Raw genomic sequence first — 23,574 nt, forward strand, 5'->3', positions numbered from 1 at the left:
CACTTGAAGCTATTGCTTTCTGCAGAGTTTCTCCAAGCATGGAGAGCTGCTGTGTTACCATTTTTTTAATGCTAAGGTGATGTTCTTTTCAGCGTTCATGTACTGTTCTGCATTTAATATGACACTTGCATCTTGTTTTAAGCAAACGTCATGATCTATAATGCCACAGAGTGGTTAAGGTATGCAAATATTGACTTGTGAATTTTTCTTTCTATTATAAGTTTTATTAATTAATTATTTATTGTATCAGAGGTTTGTTTAAACTTTTACACCTTTGAAAGACCTGCAAGAATGGTAACTTCCTTCAGTACTTCACTATTTCTAGAATACCAAAAACTGTTTATCTCTCAGGCACCGTTGCTTCCACCGCTGATAGAGCCTCGCATTGCTTCAGTAGGTCCTGACAAACCTGTGATGTTATTTCAGAGTGCAAAGAAAAGTACAGGTACAGTAGCCTGAAAAAGAAAGTTCAAGCAGGAATACCACATCATGGGGAGCAATACAGGCAGGCTGATAGTAACGGAAGAGGAGAAGGCTGTGGTACTTCACAACATTTTTGCCTCAGTCTTCACTGTCAGCTGTTCTTCACCCCAGGCCTTGAGTGGATTGGTTGGAAGGTGAGGGCTGCGTCCCTCCTGCTGTAAGCAAAGATCAGGTCTGCAGCCACCTGGGGAACCCAATGGGTCCTGATGAAATGTATCCCAGAGCTCTGAGGGAACCGGTTTGTACTGTTGCCAAGCCACTCTTGATGATGTTTGAAAAGTGATGGCAGTCAGGCGAAGTCTGCATTGGCTGGAAGGAGGGTGAGGTCACGCCCATTTTTAAGAAGGGTACGAAGGATGACTTGGGGAACTGCCGAGCTGCCAGACTCACTTCTGTGCCAGAGGAGATTGTGGAGCAGATCCTCCTGGAAGCTTTGTGAAGGCACATGGAAAATAGGGAGGTGAAATGAGACAACTGGCATGGCTTCAGCGAGGGCAGATCCTGTCTGAACAACCTACTGGCCTTTCCTTCTGTGATGGCATAAACAAAATGGGGAAGAGATGCTGATATCAACTATCTGGATTTTGGTGAGGCTTTTAACATGGCCCCCCACAGCATCCTTCTCTCCAAATTGCAAAGATATGGATTTGATGGCTGGACCCTTTGGTGAATGAGCAAAACGAGTCAATGTGTGGAAGCAGACCAGTGATGAGTGGTGTCCCTCAAGGGTCAGTACTGAGACCACTGCTCTTTAATGTCTTCATCAGTGATGTTGGCAGTGGGATCAAGTGTACCCTCAGCAAGTTTGTGGGCGACACCATGCTGTCTGATGTGGTCAACATGTTTGAGGGACAGGATGCGATCCAAGGAGACCTAGGCAAGCTCAGGCAGTGGGTCCCGTCAAACCTCAACAAATCCAATTGCTGGATCTTGCACCTGGGTCCCCCAGGGGAGAAAAGGATGGAGCACAGCCCTGCCAAAAAGGAACTGCGGGTACTCCTGGATGGGAAGCCGGATGCGAGCCAGGAGTATGTGCTCTCACGGCCCTAAAAGTCAACCGTATCCTGGGCTGCATCAAAAGAAGCGTGGCCAGCGGGTCGAGGGAGGTGACCCTGCTCCCGTACTCGGCGCTGGGGAGGCCTCACCTGGAGTACTGCGTCCCAATGCGGAGTCCTCAGTACAGGAGAGACAGGGACCTGTAGGAGCGCATCCAGAGGAGGGCCCCCAGAATGATTCAAGGGATGGAACACCTCTCCTCCGAGGACAGGTTGAAAGCTGGGGCTGTTCAGTTTGGAGAAGAGAAGGCTCAGGGAGACCCAATAACAGCCTTTCAATATCTAAAGGGAGGCTGTAAGAAAGCAGGGGACAGACTCCTTTCTTCAGCAGGGTCTGTTGTGATAGGAAGAGGGGAAGTGGTTTCAAACCACAAAGGAATTCAGTAATACACCTTTGCTTCATGCACGCTTCCATAGCAAGTGCCATTTTGTCAGACTGTCCCTCTGCTGCCACCTGTCACATGGCAACAAAGAGTAATGGAATATTGGTGGGAAAGTTCGGACTCTACTGTCATACCACCAACATCCACCTCTGACGTCGTGGGCCTGCATAATACAGTAGGAGGTATTATTTGTGGAGCAGCCCTTGTATGTTACTATGATCTGGTTGTACTGCAATACCTTTGAAAAACTGAGCCCAGTGTTGTATTGGACACTGTCTATACATTTACCTATTAGTGTATATATTTATGCTTCAGCTACTCTTCTCTCTGTAAGAAGATGCTACCAAGGGCTGTCTTTTCACTGTAAACTCTTCACTTGTAGCAGTAGCTGCAATCTCTTGTTACTGCACAAGCCATCCGCAGACCCTGTATACAGGAAACACCGTGGCCATTTCGTACACAGGGAGCCAAAAATGCCAAATGCAGTGAAAAGGAGAATGATTTATTTATTTTTTTTACACACTGTAGTGAATTACTTTTAGCACTGGGTGAGTCTTTGCACTGATGGGAACCATGTAAACGTTCAGAGAGATTCATTATCACTTTGTCAAGCATTTCCATCCACTCATGAATCTGGTTACGAATGAAAGAAAGAATGAAAGAAGTAAAGGGACTGTTTTGCGCTGAGCTTACCTGGCACTTCTGCTGTGACGTGGTGCCTGTCATCCTTTGAATATGTTTTCCAGCTGTTTCATACTTGTGTCTCTCTATACTTGAGGAGAGGGGAAATCACACTGTCCGACTTACCAGCTGTTCTTGGTGTTATCTGGACTAGTTTTAGTGCCCGGGAGGGAATATTGTTCCTTCATGAATTATGAAACTCCCTTACAGTTCATGGTACTGTTGTGAGGTTGTGTGAAATCTGCCACGTGGCCGTTCTGTTCTTGTCTTGGAGATGTGGCTATCTTTTGAAGAAATCATTATTGACTAAATGCGTCTAGACTTGAGAAAATAATACCACAGAGCCTTATCGTAGGGATCATCCTTACAAATGCATCACGATCTCTCACGATTCATGAACCTATGTACTGCGAAATAATGCTTTCCTACGAGTGATCCCAGTGCGGGTTTCCCTTTGTTACGCCTTGAAGGTGAGTTTTCCTTTCATACGCACGTGAATATCTACCTGCACAGAGGAGTGTGTGAATAGCAAAGCCCTAGGGAGAATTAAATAACACTCATCCCATACTTCCAGTTGATTTGCTTCCGATGTGCCCATTAATCGACTGCAAGAGGTTCCTATGAGACTTTTTAAAACTACACCTGAATGTAAAGACTCCTTACGGATGTGAGGTATACTGTACCGTTTACATTCAAATGGATGGCTGAGAATGAGACAAAAAAAAAAAAAAAAAAAAAAAAAAAAAAAAAAAAAAGGAGGGGTAGCAAAGAGAGTTATATCTTGATTTTTGCATAGAGATGTTTTCAGGCACTGAGAACGCGCCTTTGCGTTTGTGCTGTCAAAGAAGAAATAAGCAGTATGAGCGTTCCCGGGATCAAAAAAAGATTCAATTGTAAATATTTGGCATTAGAACACCAATCCAAAACAAGAAGAAAGCCTGTGGCGTTCTGTGGGAGCCAGTTACGGCAGCTGCCTCGGAGAGCCTTCTATGAATGGCTTTATTGTATTGCCCTCTACCGGAAACTACGAAGATTGCAGACTGATGCTCAGCGCGGAGAAAAAACTCGGGCGGGAGCTGCGTGAGGCGGATACAAATACGGTGTTTCACACTGCTTGGCAGAACCGCAGGGTCGAATGCTTCTGGATTTGCAGTCCAAAGAGGGTCTCGGGTTTTGTTCTGTCTTACTGAAGGGATATTCATTTCTTTAGAGAAGAATCCATGTATGCAGAAGTGAGACCCAAAGTTCTGAACTTGCCCAGAAAATGGATAACATATCCTTGAACTTTGGGTCCTGTGCCATGGATTATTATTATTATTAATTATTATGTTTGCATTCAAAAAGAACGCTCAGCTTTTCCTTACTGAAAGGCTTTTATTATTATTATTTATAATCATCCAGCGTTTGGCTGAGACCTTTTTCCCCTTAAAGGTTTAGGTCACTCAGTGCATACTTTGTTACTGAGATCTAAGGAAGAAATGAATCCCACGAAGGTGCATTCTGATCTTGAAACAAGGAAGGGATTTTAATGTTTGGCTGACCCTGAACCAACGGTGAAATCTTCAGTGTTTCTCCCTCCACAGGTGCCTAAATCCTACTGCTGTTATACCACGAGGCTGTTATTCCTGTTGTCACAGCTTTGGTTGGATGACTTGAACTTTTAAACTAAATTATAAAAAATAAGTCAGAAATGTACTGAAATGAGAACTTTTACTGATGCAGCTCTCACATGGAAAGATTGGCCCAAGGCACTGCTTAAAGAAAGTTTTGCATGAAATTATTGAAAGTATTTCATTACTGTACAGGTGAATTCACTGATTTTACGCATTGGAGTAATCCCTTAGAAGAAAACCTTCTTTCCATACGAGGAATTGGAGAATGTGTGAATTACTCGTGGCAGCAAGCTGAAGATCTGACTCCTTTTATGTAAAAGATGGAAGATCAGGTCACGACTCTCGGCCCGGTAAGGTGCAGCAGCTGTAGTTTTGTTCCACCCATTTAACTCACAGGTTTTGTACTCTTGTTCAGCCTCAGCAAGGTCATCCAAGCCTTTGAAAGGAAAAGAAAAGCAATATTGAAAGGACAGATTTAAAGAACCGAGCTAATAGAGTTTTGTATTTGTCGGATTTCTCACACGTAAGCCACCAGAACATCTGTAAGGAAACAGGCACTTTTAGGTGTTCTCCCTTCCGAGGGCTATTTAGCAGTCCTACAGTACTGTCCACGGTTTGTGGTGTCATCCTTGCAGGAACCGAGAATTTACAAGCGTCATTTTGCTTGTCTTGGCTCAAGTGTTGAACTCTGCTTTTCGTGACTTTGGATGAACAGGGTAGAAGTTAGGAGGACTCACCTGTATTTTTAAGGAAGCTGTACTGATGTTGTTTTTATCTTAGCATTTCATGAAGCATAATTTGACAGCTGAAGTAGCTGTGATACCACTGTCAATAAAAGCGTGTTAGCATGCAGTATCTCTTTATGCAGCGCTTCAAAGATGGAGATATGTTTTGAAAGTCCTTCAAATATCTCTGTTGTGAGGGTGATGTAAAAAGGCACGTTTACAGAGTTTACTCTAGTGAATAGCTCATAGAAACAGAGAGGGTTCCTGCAAAACTGTGGTTTGAGGCCAAAATGCAGAACTATCCTAGATGTGCCACGTTACATAGCTGGGGGTTTTCATAGGTGTCTTGTATTTATTGTACAGGCATCTTGTATGTATTGTATCCCCTCATGGAGTGAGGAAACAGAAGGAACTTTTTCTTTTTGTGAAATGAATGTAGAGTAAATTGTTTTACATTAAATGTTTCATTTGACACTGAGTGAGATTGAGGAAAACAAAAGTAAATATTCAGCAAGCAAAGTCTATATACTTGATGAGACACACAAAAATTGTATTCCTTCTTTCTTTTTTTGGCACCGTTGCCATTAGAGTGAAACCCTGAAAATCTTGCTTTTTGCTGAAAAAGGTATTTTCTGCTGGGAACTGACAAAGAGATAGAGCAGCATTCAGCCTATTTAATAAAATACAGCACTGTTTTTGTCGTTAGTCTTTATTTTGGAAAATGATACGTAGTGCACTTCACCTTTCTTCCATTGTGTCTTACAGTGACACATACGTAGAGCATGCATCTAAATTTGCCTTTAAAAATAAATAAATACATAAGGATCACAGACTTAAAATGCCTCGAGTGAAGCACTCCATGACGTACCCATGCAGAACCGGGGAAACCTCCTGTGATTTCCAACATCAAAGGTCACCCTTTCTTCTGACAGCTTAGCGGCCTTTACATTAATTTCCTGCTTTATGCATTGTTATAAATGTTTTGCTTGTATGGTTAAATACTAAGAATGAAGTTCACAACAGACTGGATTTTGTAAAATGGGTGTGGGTTTTTTTTTTTTTTTTAGGGGCTAAACAAGCTGTTCTTCAGAACCCTCCACTGCCTATGTGAAAAAAGACAGACAAGTAAAGATGGCAAAATTTATCACATACCAAGGAAGAGTGCATGGCAAACAGGTGTACAGATTGTAAGGTAAATAGGTATACATCTAATAGAGGTTGTCTAGGCACAACTCATAGAAAAACATGTTGTCTTCCTCATATGCTTGAAAATAACCTTTCTTTCTTGAAATCCTATGTACTCTGTCCCACAGCTCCTGCTGCATTTGAGCTTAACTGCAAATTCCTGGAAGTCAGTAATAAACTTTCCATACAGATGAAAGATATTTGGCTGACAATCGGTTTCCCAGATCTAATTCTTATCAGTCTTTTTTGTTTTTGTTTGTTTGTTTGTTTTGTGTGTGTGGCTTTTTTGGCGGGGGGGGGGGGGGGGGGGTGAGTTACATTGTTATTTATAATATGTCTATGGGAGATTCAATTACTTCATGAATTGTGTGAATTGAATTAAAGATATTTTGGTAACATTTTCTGCCAAGAAACAGTTCCTGATTTTCACCGGTGTAAATAAGTGGGAAATAAAGCTCATCCGTTTTCTCTCTCATCAAAACGCTGTGATGGTAGGTTACACGTGGCTTCAGAGATGTTCCCAAAGCCAGCAGAACCTTGTTCCTCTAACGTGAGGTTTAGACAGCAAACTTTAGACTACAGATTGTTGGAAGTATTTCTACACAAGGGACCGCTGCTGAAAAATGTTCTACTAAAGCTATTTTCCTCCTTTCTCTTCATCTTATTTTCAGTTTGTAAAAACGAATGTTTTCAGACAACTTTCACCCGTAACCTTTCCTTCATCCAATGCATAAATTCTCACCTAATGAAGAGAACGAGCCTCCCAAAATCAACCTTCTGCAGGGAGGCACTCGAGTCTGTTTCGCTGGGATTCCAAATAAGAAACCAATGCGCTAGGGGCCTGGCTGACCTGAAGGAACACGTTAGTGATGTTTTTGAGGGATGCTGAGTCTCCCACGAGGGGAAACGCTGCCTCGTCTCAACGTTTTCCAAAGCAGTGACAGAACCATTTACTGCTCTTCTAATAGGATGCTGAAAAGGATACAAAAAAAAGGTAGTTTAAAACACAAGCAGTACTGCCTCCTCTAATTCAGTTTTACGTGTTGGTTTTTTTGTTTGTTTGTTTGTTTTTCTTTTTGGGTTATAAATTGATCTGTCATTCAAAAGAAATACTGGTTAAGAAATACCGGTTTCATCCACTCCACCCCCAGCAAGAAGACATTTCTTGAAGGCAGCAGAAGAAACTGCACCCAGCTGCCCTTTCACTCACCTTATTATTAGGGCTTCTGCCTGTTAAGCAGCCACGTAGGTACTGATTGCCACAAAAGCCTGGAAGCGACGACACCCTTCCCATGGGAGAGCTGCACAGGGACATATTTCCTACAGCACCAAGAGTGTTTGGATGGCTTCTATGTTTTCCAGGCACTATCTTTTAATAGTTTTTCATGGGTAACCAGAATTTCCAACTCCCCTTGTTAAACGTCATGATCTAATTGAAAATTACAATGATAAAAGATGACATTACGGCCCATGACAGGGCAATGTGAGGGACCCAAAGCTTCATTTAGAGTCTGGATTCTAGCAGAAACTCTTGAGGAGGTAATGTATTATGTTACTAAATGTAATCATGTCTCACATTGATTCAGATGTGCCCTGCTATGGGTGAGCGTGCCAGATTTTGCCGTTGAACATCACACAGTCTTAAACAGTGACCTTTGTTTGAGATCTCTGTCATCTACAAGAAAAAAACACAAAGAACAAGAATAAAAAACCCAAAAAACAATAAATGTTATAGAATTAATAACTTCCCTATACAGAGTAAAGTCAACTCTCAACTCGACTTTCTGAGGACAAATGAAGGTGGCAGTTTTACGCTGGCTACAAATCCAGAGCAACGAGCCAAGATCAAATAGATCTTTAGAGAGATTCCTGGCAGGAAACTTTCAAGCTTGGTATTGAAAGATGGAGAACGCAGATACGCTTAAATACAAAACAGCCAGGTGGATTTAATAGGCATTGTGCTGAGTAACCACTAAAGAAGAGGAAAACCCTATTGTTAACATTAATTTTCACTGAGTAAAATTGGACGTTCTTAATACTGAATACTTTGATAAAGAATTGTGCATATCTTTTTAAATAATTGTTTAAAATAATCTTTATCTACAACCAAAAAAATAAGAATAAAATTAACTGAAATCCAACAACTTACTGTGAAAATGATTCCAACCAATTTAAAACAAAGGCGACAGTAGTGTGTACCCGTGAGATTTGCAGGTCAAAACCTGGATTATCAGTTTCCAACCAAGCTGCCTTATGTCTATTGGTATTTTTTTATCTGCTTGTTTGCTTTAAATCATGCCGCTTTAATTTGAAGTGCTCAAATACACACTTAGCCTCTGAGCATGCTTTTATTTCTGGATTTTAGGCACCTTGTTTGATCTTAGTCTTTCCTTTTCTTTTTGCTGGTTTTGGAGCCCCATTTTCTAATTTGAATAATTTATGGCACCCGAGTTGAAACACTGGCTATGTACTGCTAGGATGAGAAAACAGATGCAAGTTGCTAAAAGGAGATGTCTTCTTGCTGATGTAAATCTGCTGAGGTGAGCGACAGCGTGCTTTCTTCCGAGATTTTCCACGTGGAAGCACGGTGAATTTCCGGCCATCCCTTTTTTTCACACGGTATGAGCTCAGTTCCGAGCTCGTACATCACTGACCGCACGCTAAAAATGGAACTCCATTTACATGTCATATATCTGCACTCCATTTCTTCTTTCTGGAAGGCTTGTTGGGCTCACGTACTCCTCTTCCTGGCATTCTTCCTCCTTTATTTTCTCAGGTTGCGTGAAAGGAATGCTTGGCCTGTTTCTCTCTGCTCACCGTGCGGTTACTTAGTGAGCAGCTGAAGAGACTGAATAGCCCTCTCGGAGTATAGGTAACGTACTTTAGAGAAAGGTAGGTTTGTCAAAGAAACGGAAGTCTGCTACTTCAGTGTTGTGTATCGTCTGAGTGTTACCCAATTCAAAATAACATAAAACATTACAAGAATTGTAATGCCATCTAATCCATCTTTGGGTGATTTTAACATTGTCGCAGGGGGTTATGCTTCTCTACCTACAGCTTGCATGGTGACATGAAAGAAAGTGGGAAACAAATGCGGTTGAATATGACATAGATTTTGAAAATGTGCTCATGAGGACACTGACAAGTTTGTAACAGATTCACTCTTTTATTTTCCCATCTTTATCTGGAGTTCTCAGTTCTGGTCAGAATTCTGGTTTCTCTCACCCGAAGCACTTGATTTTTCATCAGGCAGCCTCATGATTTTCCTCTGAAGGCTTGTGAGCTGTTACTTTAATGCAACCAGATTTTTATTTTATTACACAACTTGGTTTGTTGGCAGATTTATTCAAATGTTCTCTGCGTATCTTTGATGAGTTGAATGGGACAAAAGAGTTTCACAGCCTTCTTTGTAGATGATAAAGGGCAGAGGCTTGACTACATTTTTATTCACAAGACTTCGGTTACAGGAAATGAGGTTCTAACCCCACAGCCAGAGCAAGCAGGGGGAACCAACTTTCCTGTGGAGTTTCTCACTGAAATATGTGACCGGTTGATCACAAGAGCTTTTTTTAACTTTTCATTCTCTTTTTTTTTTTTTTTTTCTTTCTTTTAGACAGTGTTCATTTTTCAAGGCTTTTGAGACGTAAACCTATGGTCTACCCTGTTATCCATTTTATAAACTCATATTAAAGTGCTCTCTTTCCAATATCGCATCCAAGTCACACTATTTTATTATTATTATTATTATTATTTAGGAAATCCTGCAAATAATTTTTTTTTCCTACTCAGATTAGTAAGTATTTATTTTACTTGAGAGTCAGTAAAATTTCCCAAGCCCAGTCTATATTTCTCACAGCAGATTTGGTAAGCGATCTCCTCATTCTTTTGTTGCCCAGAGATTTCAAGCGTCAGTTCCCAAAGAAGAGGGGCACCAAGAGAATGGCCTGGTGGGAGCGCGTCTGATAGCTGCGCCCAACTCACCGCAGCATCAGAAACCATTCACAGACACTCAGCCACTTCACTGGAAAAAGTAGATTGAACACAAGTAGCTTTGAGCTTTGCTCTCGTTGTGATGGAAGCCAGTTCACTTTTAGGTACTGCTGGACAAAGCGGAACCGCGCGTCTCGATATCTGTCTCCCCTAGAGTAAGAAATAGGTAGCAGTCCCTTAATTCTTCTAACCTAGTTTAGAATCAATTAATTAATCAGTAGCTGTGACTAATTACTCACTGCCAATTAACCTGGAAACTGTTACAAAATGAAGCCAGAGAACATGACTTCCATGGTAACTGGTAAGCTTCTGCAGTGAATTGGTGACGCAACCTATGTGATATTACATACCCTATCTACGCTTACCTTGACAATAGGGGTGATTTATTTTGTAGGTTTGTGTTGTGCAGCTTTATTTATTTGTTTATTTATTTTATTGTTTATATAGTCCTTCTACCAACTGTGCTGTTGTATTTCAAGGGGAGTTTATGGTCTGTATTTTTTTACTTGTTAGAATATGAGCTTGAAAAAGTTAATAAACCATACATGAGTCCAGCAATGTGACCATTGACTAACTGGAACACTTTGCCTTGCTGAGAACTTGAAAATTGCCAGAGGTATGAATGCATTGCTTGTGCAATGAATACTTTTCCAAAGCTGAATAGAATGTCATCAAAAGAAAAGCTGACCAAAAACTACATCAGTGCTCATCTCTTAACTTAGGAATGGCTTACGTTCCAGTATCTATGTGATGTAAAAAACAAAACAAAACAAACAAACAAACCAAAAAAAAAAACAGAAAACCAAACAACCAAACAATTGGCTTGGCCTCTGTTGATTTGTTTCTATCACAGCATGGCTCAGACCTCAAAGATCATCGAGCTCGACCGCCTCTGCCACGGGCTGGGCTGCCACCCACTCAATTGGGCTGCCCAGAGCCCCATCCAGCCTGGCCTCGAACGCCTCCGGAGACGAGTTATTCACAACCTCCCCGGGCATCCTGTGTCAGTGCCTCAATACCTCGAGAAAGAAATTCCTGCTTCCTAATACCTAACCTAAATCTCCTCTCTTTTAGTTTAAAGCCATTCCGCCTTGTCCTGTCACAATCAGGTCATAGTGGAAATGCCAAATCACAGCTTGAATCACAGGTGATTGCGCACCTGGTGGGAAGGCAGGGCCAACCCAGGGGAACTCAGGTGCACTCAATGCAGCTGAGTGACCGGGAGGGGTGGAGCCAGGATCCACCCCTTCCCAGGCCTCATTTAAGGGTCAGCAGTGGAGGTGAGGGTGTCTTGCTGGTGATTCTTATATCCTTGAGGCCCTCTGAAGGTAAGCAGCTGCTTTTGTTTGTTTCTACACCCACAGCCGCTGCTGTTGTGCTTGGGCTTGTTCTCATTTGCTGCAGCCATGGGCTTTGCCACCCTGCTGTTGTATGGTGTACTTTCCATCATGTTACAGTGTTACACATACCCCGTAAAAAGTTGGTCCTTCTCCTGTTTATAAGCTCCCTCCAAGTACTAGAAACCACAATGAGGCATTTTCTTCTCCTAGGTAAGCAATTGCAATTCTGTCAACTTTTCATGATAGGAAGAGTGGTGCAGCTCTTTGCTCGTCTTTGTGGCCTTCCCCTGGACCCACTCCATCAGCCCCGCGTTCTCTCTCATGCTGAGGGCCCCAGACACAGGTCTCCAGATAGAGCGCTGTGAGGGCAGAGTAGAGGTGGGACGATTGCCTCCCTGTCTTGTTGCAGCCCAGGATACCCTTGGTTTTCTGGGCTGGAAGTGCACTCTGCTGGCTCACACGGAGCTTCTAGTATGCTGGAACCCTCAAGTTCTTCTCTGCAGGGCTGATCTCAGTGACGACTTCTCCTCCTGGTCTGAGCTCGTATCTAGCAAGGTCCTGACCCTTGGGATGCGTGTTATCAGGCCCCATAGCCTTGTACGCACTCAGTCTCATTGGGTGGTCTCAGACTCGCTCTTCTCTTACTGGGTGAGGGATTTGAATGCTCCAGCCCCCGGCCGGAGGTTTGTGAACATGAGAGCTATGAAAATCCTGACTGCCAGCAAAGATTGAAGTAAAGAGCTCCTTGAGCACCTCAGCCTTCCCTCTGTCTGTCGTTGCCCTTTCTCACTTATGAGAGTGAGTATGCTTTCCTTGTTCCTTTCTTCTGCGAGCAGTGTACCTGTAGAAATCCCTTCCTGTTTTTTGTTTGTTTGTTTTTAAATCTCCTGCCGAGATCAGTTTCATCTGAACTGCTGGGGGCTGGAGAACTCTTGTGCTCTCAGAAAGGCATCCTTAAAGAGCTCCTTTCATGCTCCTTTCTAACTCAGCGTTTCAGAATGTGTATACATACATACATAAAATTCTTTTTTCTTCTGCACATGGAGTGCTGTACTCAATTTTATGTAGTAATTTCATAATGAGCCTCCTCTGCCCGAGTTAACTGAAAGCTGTGAAGCATATCGAATGTTGCAGAAGCAGAACCTGTCTGAAATAATGCCGCTTGGCTAACTTCATTTCCTCTCGGTGCAAGTCTAGCCTTGTGATCCCTGAAAAATCTTTGAGGCAAATTCACCTGTCTCAAATCTACTGGAATTCTTGTCTGTTTCTTCAGGTAGGCCTTCTTAACAGCATGAACCTTTTGTGGGATAAATGGAACTAAGGCTTCCTCACTAAGGTGAGCAGAGAATGTTCTGTGCTGTTAACAATTTGGGCTGCCGAAAAGGATATTTCCTAGATAATTTTTGTTTAGGACAAAAAAGTAAAATACTCTGAGTTAGAGGGGGAAAAAGAGAGAAGAGGGTTCAGTGAGTCAGAGGATGACTTTAGGAATGTACATTTGTTTGATCATCTTACTTTAGCGGACTAGCATTGAAAACAACATAAGAGGGCATCAGCCCAACAGTTTCCACCACTGTCTTCCCTGGCAGTACGGACGGGCGAGCTCGCTTTTCCTCCTTGGAGACCCATTCCTGTGCACTTTTGCTAGGCATGTGAAGGTTGTGGGGTTTCAGCTCTTGGGAAAGGCATTTAGAAGGATAAGCGCTTGTGCCTGACTTCTCCAAGGCCCGTGTGTCGAGGTAGGGTGAAGAGCTTATGCTGTAAGCAATGAGCTTTGCAAGGTGATATCTGAAACCTTCCTCTTTCCTTAGTTTCACTGCTTCTGCTACTGTTTTTTGCTGTGTCAAGTACACAAGACTACATGAACCCCTGAGAACAAACATATCACATCAAGTTTGAAAGACCTCATTTTAGCCCTGGATGGCTTATTTGTATTGTTATTTCTTCTTAAACAAGGTGTCCTTGTGGTTTGTCATGCAGCCACATAGGTTTGGGGGAAGGGATTTGTCTGCTCAGTACAGTAACCAATGTTGATGTGGAAGGGAAATGACTATGGCCATAATTACTTCAAGTGAGTGTAGAAACTGGAGAAGGTTAGAGCTTCCTTGTGTGCTGTGCAACTAGGGATCAGTGTTCAATATGAATGACAGAAGAACAAAGGTTAGACTTCTGGAACCACTCACAGTCAAACACAGTTGCCAAGCTCCCTTGAATTATGGATTAGGGCTTTTATTTGTTACTTGTTATAACAACAAAATTTTAAAAGAAGAGACAGGAAACCCTTTCTTCTCAGCGTAGATGGAGGAACACAGATGAACAGCCCAGGTCTCCAGCTAAAAGAGACAGTGAAAGGGAGTCCGTACTGGTATTGATAAGGAAAGATACTTTATAAGGACGGATACGCATGGTGGAAGCTCTCTTCTGAACATGCACCCCCACAAAACACGTTTTGTTTTAGGCTTCCTAGCTGCAAACAGTACTCCTTGCTCAGCCATTCCGGTTGTTAGTGGTAGAAGGCAGTCATAGTGGTACTGGGCAGGGCATAGTGACAGGACTGGGCTTGTGGCAGTGAAAAACTCCCAGCTTAGGGTGAGATAAATCTTTGCTCTTCAGCAATAAACTCACTACTGATTCGAGACCGCTCTTTTTTGCATTCCCTCTACCAGAGGGATGCACCATCAACTTTCAGCTCAGACAGTCCAATTCAGTAATTGCTCTAACTGTTCCTGTGTGTTCCAGTGACAGCCTCCTGCTCAAGAGAAAGCCTGGGTTTAAAAAGCAGGAAGTCTTATCCTCTGGTCTAGTTCAAAGCATGTATCATCCATGGGAGTAGGTAAAGAAAACCCTTGTCAGGAAAGCAGGCCCAAGAACTAAATCCCACATCAGACAACAGCCCTTCCTCATGGTACACATCTGCTTGCACTAATGAGTCAGAGTAATAGCACACTGAGACACAGTTCAAGTCAAGGCAGTAGGAGAGTAGTTTTGCATCTCTGTCAACTCCATTTTCTATCCTGCATTATCCAGCTGCTGCACTTCTGTCATAGCGCAACTGGATTATTAACTAATCCAAAGTGCAGTTAATAACAGCAGACTCCCACATGAGGATACAATATACTGCATACAAACATTGAACACAAAGGCGCAACCCCAGTGAAGTACCACATCTTTTGTTATAAAGGGAAAGAGTACAACATATTTGTCATTTTTGCTGGCTTTCGGTCTCAGTTTGGGAGGAAGGTTCACATACTCAACTTACTGCAATTCAACACAAAGGATTTCACCGAGAAGCCCTCTCCTGAGTTACCTACTGAGAAACCCGATACAGTTCTCAGTGGACTCTTCTTAAAGGAAAGCAGAAGGTCACTGTAAGACAGTCAACACTGCTCCTCCCTCAGGACAGCACACCCATCTTCAAGCCAGGGAAGCCCTACTGCATTCGAGAAAGGCTGCCGTGCAGAAATTCAGCTGCAACAATACAGACACAGGAAACATCCTCAGAGATTTCATCTGGTGAGTGAAGTGAGTCTGAGGCATTGTACTGTTGAAGTAGATGATTTGTAAACATTTGTTATTGACATAAGGCTCACTTTTTATTTATTTAACAGAACATGCAATGCTAAACAGCTGGCCAAAGCCATCATTTTTCTCCCCTCTCTCATCCCTCAAGATTGCTGAACCAATGGCATCAGCCAGGGAAGGAAGAAGCCCCAAGCACAGAAATAGCAGGTGCCTCATCTTTTTTTTTTTGTGGTAAGTAAGGATTTATTGTACTTATGTTTTAAGCTGGAGACAGACAGGTATCCCCTTCAACTACAAGAGCTTTAGCTTCCTAGTCATTCCATTTTAGCACAGATATTCTTAGGCATCCCCGTTCCCACATGTAGAACAGAGCCTTTCCACCCACAGTAGAAACCATCTTTACAAGAAGCCATCACCAGCCAGTAGTTCTTCCAGAGAAGGGACCCATCAGCACCCACATAGACCCCGCAGAGGCTGACTCCAGTACCAGTATTTCAGGGGCATACCTCAAAAGCAGAGGAACAGCATTAGACCTAGAAGCTCCCCATAGCTTCTTGCTGAAGGGAAACTGTAAAGCAAGAGGAAGACCTCTCTCAAACAGGAGACCTGGTTTTCCCACTATTACAAAGTCACCCATTTAAGTTTCAAGTCTCCCATGCACTAATTCAACCCAGTGCACTTTGAGAGGCATGCTCTTTAGTATTATGCCTTATCCTCTTCATTTTTATCAATAGACACAAAATGAAGTTGGCCTTGTTAGAGACCTCTCACAAGAGGGAGAGGTCATCAGCATTTCCCTCCTTTAGTTTTCCCATTTGTCTGATTCTTTTTCCCCCCTCCAAGAGCAGCATGCCGAAGTCTGAGAGCACAGCAGCAGCTTCTCTCCTTCATGAGGGTCTCAGTCTACTTAGGCTGCTGCTGCAGTATCCATCCTGCATACACTAGAGATGGTTTACTCCCCCACACCGCAGGCAAACACCACCCTCCAGCCACTTCCTCCAATCCCCAGGGTGCAGTGACTACAGCAACCTCTAAGCAACCTCTTCAGTCACAACAAGAAGTTGGTTCCAAGAGGCCTTACCTGAGCTTTGAAGTAACACACTAAAAGCTTTCTCCTCCTCCTCCTTTCAGCCCAGGACCAGGACCACCACCACTAAGCAGCCATCACCACACAGGAGCCACTAGAGCACCCAGGGAAGAGACATCTTTGTCAGCTTTGTCAGGAGGGGAGCTCCCCCTCCCCACCCCACAGAGGGAGTCCCCCAGCCAAGAGGGGAACTCCTCCCTCACACCCCATGCAGGGGGGCCCTCCACCCAGGAGGGGGCTCCCTAAGTGGGGGGTGGAGAAGAGGGAGAGCCCCCCCCCCACTCAGGAGGGGAGCTCTCCCCCACCCAGGAGGGGGGCTCCCCACTCTGGGGAGCTCACCCTCCCCACCCAGGGGGGGCTCCCCAGAGCAGGGAGGAAGGAGAGCCCCCTCCCACCCAGGAGGGGGGCTCCCCACTCTGGGAGCTCACCCTCCTCCCCCCCCCCAGGGGGAGCTCTCTCCTCCCACTTCCGAGACTGACCATCCCCGCCTCCCACCCAAAAAAAAATAATCTCTTTGAGATAGTGCAATCCCCACTCCACAGCCCCCCACCACCAGCCAAAAGCACAGCCCAAGTGCAGGCTCTGCTTTTGGCTGACCACCACCAGCCCCCACACCTCAACAAACAAAGCCACACTGCTCCACCATAGAGTTCAAAAAAAAAAAAACAAACAACATACCACACCACCACTAACCAGCCAGCTCCAAGTCCCTAACCCAAAACCAAGTCCACCAACCTGGCCAAACAACACCAAGCCCAACGGGCTCCAAAACAAGACCACCAAGCCACACACAAGCCTCAGACCCAGGAAAACCAACCAGCCCCAAGCCACTCCTTCTACCAACCTCCTAACCAACACTACAAACTCAACCACAAAGACAGCTCCAAGGCAAAAACCAGCACACAAGCCCGCCACACTGGCCCCTCGCCTCCGCTACACGCTACTGCCAGTAACCAACAGAAACCTCAGACGCACATCAAAACCAACCAGCTACAAGGGAACTGAAACAGAGCCCCAAGACAGCACTCCACAACACCCCACGCCTACCTGCTGGCTCCGCTCCTCCTCCTGGTCGCAGCTCCCAGGATCTGCATCTTCCCCACAGGACATCAGGACCCCCAGCTCCAGCTGGAAAGGGCCACTCTCCCTTAACTCCCCTCCTTCAGGGCATGACCTTCCACCCTGTAATTAAAGCACATCATCACCCACACAGCTGCTCCCAGCCACTACCTCCAGCCCAGGGGCACCACCCACCTCACAGGTAACAACATACAGCTCTCCTTGCTCCACAGGGGCACCCCACTCACACCACTGGGGTCCTCCCTCCTCCAGCCCTAAACCTGCAGGAAGACCTCCATGAACCACCTCCAAGGGGCCACCTGGAAGGAGCACCCCAGTGGGCAGCCCTCCGCCAGGAGGGTTCCCGCCTCAGGCTCCCCCTCTCTCACCTCCTTCATTCCCACCACTGGGAAAAGCGCACACCTGTTCCAGCCAATCCTCTCTGCAAAGCTCTCCTCTGCAGCCTTCGCCCTGCAACAAGAGCACAAATCACACAGCCAGACAGAATGCCAAGGCCCCACTGCAAAGCGCCCACACACAACTGGAATGGGGCCCAGGGAACTGGACTTCACAACCTCCCCAGGCACCCTCTCCCATCCCTCTCACACAGAAATCTTTCTTCTTTCTGTTTGCACAGAAACTCTGGTGTTACAGAACATGCACACTGCCCCCATACTACCACATGCCACCCATCCCCATCAATTGGGCTCTCGCACATCAGTTGCTCCAGTCTGCTGCCCTCCTCTCATCTAACTGCACAATCAAGACAACACACAACACTACCTTTTGGTCCAGCATGAATTCCCCTCCATAGAAATTGCCTTGACTGCTCCTTAGAAATTCCTTCTCTTCCAGCCACTTGCAGATGACACCTGGAACAAGCTGTTACATCACCTTCCCAGGAATGGAGGTGAGGCCAACCTACCTACAGTTGCACACACCATCCTTCTCACCTTTTCTGAAGGCTGTGGTGACATCAGCTATCCTCCAGTCTTCACACACCTCTCCTGTAGGAAAGAGCAGGAAAAATGTCAGAGAGCTCTCTCTCTGCCAGCTCCCTCAGCATGCACACACATATCCCTTTACAGCTCAGGCACTTGCTGGCATCCTTTCTGCCTGAACTACCTTCGACCAGCTCCTCCACAATAGAGGAGAAGTCATCCTTCCTCAGAGCGTCTTCCCTCCAGGAGGATCCAAGTTTCCCCAGAAGCCATCTAAGCAGCAACCACTGAAGCTCCAGAGACATCCAGCACATCCCCACTACCAGGGCCTCCACCCTGTAAAGTGCAGGCCCACACCTTCTCTGTTCTCCTTTGTTCTGTTGACAAGCTTCTGTTAGCCTTGACCTCCCTTCCCAAAGCTGATACTGAGAGGGCCTTAGCCTTCCTCAGCCCATCTCTTCCTTCTCCCCTTGAAACTCATCCATGAGTTTCTCATTCACCCCTGCAGGTCTCCCACCATTCCTGTGCGGTTCCTTGCTCCTTGGGATGCACCGCACCTCAGCATGGAGGAAGTAACCCTCCAGCATCAACAATTGCTCACAGGACCCCTTCCTACGCTTGAACCCAAGGGATGCCTCTAAGTAGTTCCTTTAAGAGGACAAAGTTGGCTCCCTCAAAGTCCAGTGTTTCAGTCCTACTCACTGCCTTGCCAGCTGTGGGACTGCAGGGTTCCACACCTTGTGTGGAAGCTGCATGTTCCAGGTCACCCCTGATCTTTGTGTCCCCAAACAGCCCTTCCACAATAGGGAGAGCCAGCAGGGTGGTTCAGGTCTACCATGAGGACTGATGCCCACAGCCATGAGGCTATTTTCAGTTGTGTGCAGAAGGTCTATCAGCTTCCTCACCCTGGTCTGTAACCAACACCCCCACTGATGTTACCCACTTTTACCTGCCTCTTCAGCCTCACATGCAAACGCTCCACTGGTTCTTCATTCATCCCTAGGGAGAGCTCAGTACGTTCCTGTTCTCTCGCTGGAAGAGAGACTCCACCACCTGGCCAGTCTGTCTTTCCTAAAAGAAACAAAGCCATCCACGACAGCACTCCAGTCATGCAAGCTGCCCTGCCAGGTCTTCACAATGGGAACTTAAATTGTACTCCTGAAGTTACACGTGAAGGAGAAGGAAAAAAAACTCTAATGGGGCAAGGCAGCCCAATCGCGTTCGCTCCTACCGAGGAGAGCTTGAAGAACTGAAGCACCCCCTAAAAGAAACCCAGGGGATGGGGGGGGGGGGGGGCGCTAAGAGCACCCCGGGGCTACGCGAGGACTCGAGGATCCGAGCGGCAGCCTCCTTCGAAAACGCGACGGCAGCCGGGAGGCGACGCCGTATCGGCTCCGAACAGCCAGGTGAGCCCGGCGGCGACCTAACGCCGGCCCCGAGAAAAGCAGGGTCCGGCAGTCCGACAGCCGCCTGCTCCGGAGACCCTCGCGGCTCCGAAGGGCTCGTCGCCTCCACCGCCCCCTTACTACCTGAACCGCTCACCTGTTTGGGCTGGTCCTTACCGCAAAAGGTCTCACAGCAGCCTGAAACGAAACGACACCACGAGAACATTAAAGAGAACTCCCCCCCCCCCCCCCCCCCCAAAAAATGCTCTGTTTCCCCCCAAAACCCCGCGTACCGCTCCTCAGCCCCAGCGCCGAGCAAAGGAACGGAGCTCGCTCCGTCTCCTATACAGAACCGCAGAAACTCCCCCGTGGCTCTCGGCAGCCTCCGGAGGAGCTTAAGAGGCTTTGGGGCGGGCCCCGCCCGCGGCTCCCGACGAGGCGCAGCTGCGCCCGGCCGGCCGCGGCCCCGCGGCACCTGGGAGTCGTTGCCTCCTTAGCGCAGCCGGCCTCGTTAGGGACGGCCCGGGGCTCTGACAGTTTGACGTGCGGACTCCGGATCTGAATTAGGGACTTAAATTACACTTTGAAGTACAGTTTGTTACGCGCTTCTCCTTCTCGCCGCACTGTGGGATTAATCGATAAGTTAAGTAATAATGCCCAATTCAAACGGGTCGCTTTGCATCCGATGCGACTGGAGTGATAGAGCGTCTCCCCTCCGAAGAACGTCGCCGGCCTTAACGGTTTCCAGGGGCCCCCGCTGGGTGCGTCTCCGCTCCGCTTTCCATCGCCCCAATTCCGAACAAAAGAAAAAAAAGAAAAGAAAAAAAAAAAGAAAAAAGTTTGTTAAACCTGTAAAATCTTTGTACCTCAGAGAAAATGTGACTACAGATGGCAGTGGAAACACGGGAGTAGTGATGTGATAAATGCCCACATGGGTTAATGATGCAGAACATTGCCAACCCATGAAATATGAAGAGGAGCTTTACAAACACTCCTCTACAGTGTTGCTCAGGATTACGTTCACGTGTCTTGTAAATCACCATAAAGACTTTTGGTAAGATTTTAGTTATGTCCAGTTAAGGGCACAGGTAGTCTTTGAAGGCGTCAGTGATGAAATTGACTTTATGTAGCAGTTTTGATCTTAATTTCAAATCCTGAAGGTTGGACTACACTCATTTTTATTTCTTCTCATGGTGGAACTGTGAATGTTTTTATTGCACGTTGTCACAGACGTGTTTTCACAGCCATCAGCAGCGTCAGATGGGAAAAGTAAGGAGATCTGAATGTGCAGAGTGAGGCGAGGTGTCCTGCTGTGGGTATGCGATACACCGTAACGATACTCAGGGAGAAGCAGCAGTTCAGTGCCAGGTCATCTCGCAGGTGAGCAAAGCCCTTGCATTTACTCAAACGTTATAAGGGAATTCTTCTGGGAGACGAAGAGTGTCGTAGCACAGAGCTTACAGCTATTCACGTGAGCTGTTGCTCCTTTACAAACAGTTGCATGTTTTAATCAGTGAAGCAGTTTTTAAACAATGCTTCTAGTTGTTGAACTGGCTGAAGTACAGTGAGGAAGGAGCTTATATTTCTTTGAGCGAGCGCTTCGTTGGAGTCTCAGGAAACACACCTCACCTCACGTATGTAAACATCCGAACTGAGCTTTGAGTTGCTATTAGTTGTGTGCAAAGGATGAGCTCAAGAGTTCCTCTGACTCCTCAGTCAGAACGAGAAGGTACTTGGAGGAAACGTGGGTGTTAAACACTCCTAAGGGCCGTCACCCAAAACTAGACTTTGGAAAAGTCTAAACTTTTCCATGAAGCAGTCTGTAATCCGGCATTACAAACACTAGATGGTTTCACAGTGGATCACCTAAGTTGCAAATAGAAAGTTTTGTTAGCAATGATAGTCCACTGTTCTAAGCAATAAAACCCAGTGCTTTCTCATCACGCTTCTGGCTTGGCGAGATTAAGAAAAATGATGACAAAGATCTTCCCGTGCAAAAATAGCTTTTGGAACAGTTTGTGAAAACATTTGCCTGCTGTTTTCCTCCCAAAGCTAGCTAGTTAATGTATTTGTAAACTCCACTGATTGGTTACTAGCACATACAACTACTCGGCTTGTAAATGAATTATTTACACACATCCCTTGCTTTCAGAACCTACCGTCTGTGAAAGGGCAAGTAGGTTCAAAGGAAAGAGGTCCTGGGCTATAGAATCAGACCCAGAGGCCCAAAGAAGTTGTGGTGGGTTCCTCTCAGGCCGCTTTGCGCCTACAAACCACCGGGTGATTTATAGCCTCCAGAAGCTATAGTACATAAAACAGAATGTGCTCCTTGGGCCTTCCATAACCTGATCAGTTTTTTCCTAAGCTATTTGTTGTTGCTCAGTCATTATCCCTGAAGCGAAAGGAGAAAAGTTCTTATTGACTTCTACTTGAACTGCATCGAGAGGCCAATTCCACCTGGTAAGAAGTAGCAGATGCCTTTATGAAGTATGATTCTGTGTCCCCATTCCATGCTTTTTAAGTGTCCTTTTTGTAATCCATATGCATTTAAATTCGATTAAAAATAAACCAGTGAGACAAGTTATGAGTTTTTGAGTTAATGTCCACATAAAAGAATTGATGGTTTATAGCAGTGAGCGCAAGCAAGACAAGTTCTTATTTTAACGTTAATTTTCCTAGAATAGATTGAATAGCGGTTGAGCAGACATACATTTCAAACTGTAAAGCGATGCAGTCGTTCTTAGAAGATGGAAGCTGAGTCAAGCTGCTCTGGGGAATTTCACCAGAGTCGGGCAGCGATTTCCGATGAACTTTAAGCATTCCTTAAACTTGACCTGGGTGTTATTTAACCACAGTCTGCTTTCATTAGGAGCACTGAGAATCGTCCCAGAGCATGGCTGACTGGAACAGAGGAATGTGACTGCTGCTGCTCTGAGCTACTTATCGTAGCTCGGACATTTGCTATATGTAGTATCATATGCTATGTGATATTCCCCACAGTACTGATCCTGGAAAACTTCTGCTGTAATGACACAAATGATATTTTTGTATTGGAAAACTGTGATATGGAATGAAAAAAACACATCTCCCTGTTTCAAGCTGAGTGCTCAAAGACCCATTTTCATTAAGTGCTTAATTACACGAGTTATTTAAGTAGTTTACCTCAATTTCTTTTGGGATGCATGCAATAACCAGCTTTATTCTTGCTACAACAGTCTTGGTAAAATGGAACCGTACTTAGATTAAGGGTAAAAGATGTATAGACAGGAAGAGTGTGGCTATACCTAGGTTCGTATATTCTTGAGAACAAATATGTAACAGAGGTGATATTTACATGCCAGATTGCTCATTAGCAGTCAAAAGCCAACTGAAAGTGCTGAGCTAATCTGGCCATTGAGGTGGCTGACTCAAAGTCGGTAAAGGAGAAAGCCGAGTACTGCTTTGCTTCTTGTTCGTGCTGATTGTTTTCCTCCAGGCAAACTGGCAATGATCTTTATGGGTGTTGTCTCTCATATTTCTAGCAAGAGGTGGATGTAATGCTGTAGTGGTCTTGATACAGAAATAACGGTGCTGGTGACAGGAGGCATGACGTGATGAATCTTGACCTGCACCATAGTCAAAATAGCAGTTCTGGTACATGCAGCGCCAAGTTTGATACCTGACCTTGCTATGCTTGACACACTAGAAATAGTTTTTGTAAATCTGACTATTGTTGGTTAGCCTTAGAATCTGACTTCACCTAAATAACACACCACCTTCACTTCCTCAGTGTGTTTTCCTCAATGTGTTTTGATTGGGACCTGATGGTTTGGGGGGGTATATGAAAGGAGAATGAGCTTATTCATGGTATTGTAGCACCTAGGTGCTCATCTTCAAGCCCTCGTCTAATTGACCTGACCCTCTAACTAGAATGTAACCAATGCATCTGCATTATATTTCTATAATCAAATCATCTTAAAGTTACTGTTTATTCCTCAACTGTTCTGTGCATGGCTTCAAAGAGAGCATAATTTACTGAGACATCTGTAGAACTTTCACTTTTACTAACTCCTACAGTAACACTGGTGGACAGTATCTGCTTCTGTGACTTTCATTCTACCTGACCTACTGAACATTTGGCATTAT

At 45.2% G+C, this 23,574-nt stretch overlaps 1 long non-coding RNA gene across 5 annotated transcripts; it reads right to left on the reverse strand.

The window, feature by feature from the left end:
* Nucleotides 1-2,402: 2,402 nt before the first annotated feature.
* LOC112532622 lies at nt 2,403-19,819 on the reverse strand. 5 transcript variants are annotated; one of them, XR_005861225.2, is made up of 11 exons: nt 19,743-19,819; nt 19,607-19,647; nt 19,014-19,135; nt 18,077-18,130; nt 17,513-17,995; nt 17,112-17,246; nt 16,059-16,158; nt 15,484-15,545; nt 14,715-14,923; nt 7,336-13,788; nt 6,510-7,097 (listed from the first exon to the last, which is right to left on the reverse strand). It is a non-coding gene; the product is annotated as an uncharacterized LOC112532622 (long non-coding RNA). The 5 variants fall into 5 exon arrangements; XR_006939746.1 differs by having other exon boundaries at nt 6,513-7,097; nt 7,336-14,923; nt 17,513-17,594; nt 17,907-17,995; XR_006939747.1 differs by having other exon boundaries at nt 6,513-7,097; nt 7,336-14,923; nt 17,547-17,995.
* Between the last annotated feature and the right edge of the window lie 3,755 nt (nt 19,820-23,574).

This window comes from Gallus gallus, chromosome 6 (assembly GCF_016699485.2).
Source record: "Gallus gallus isolate bGalGal1 chromosome 6, bGalGal1.mat.broiler.GRCg7b, whole genome shotgun sequence".
NCBI classification, from domain to species: Eukaryota; Metazoa; Chordata; class Aves; order Galliformes; family Phasianidae; genus Gallus; species Gallus gallus.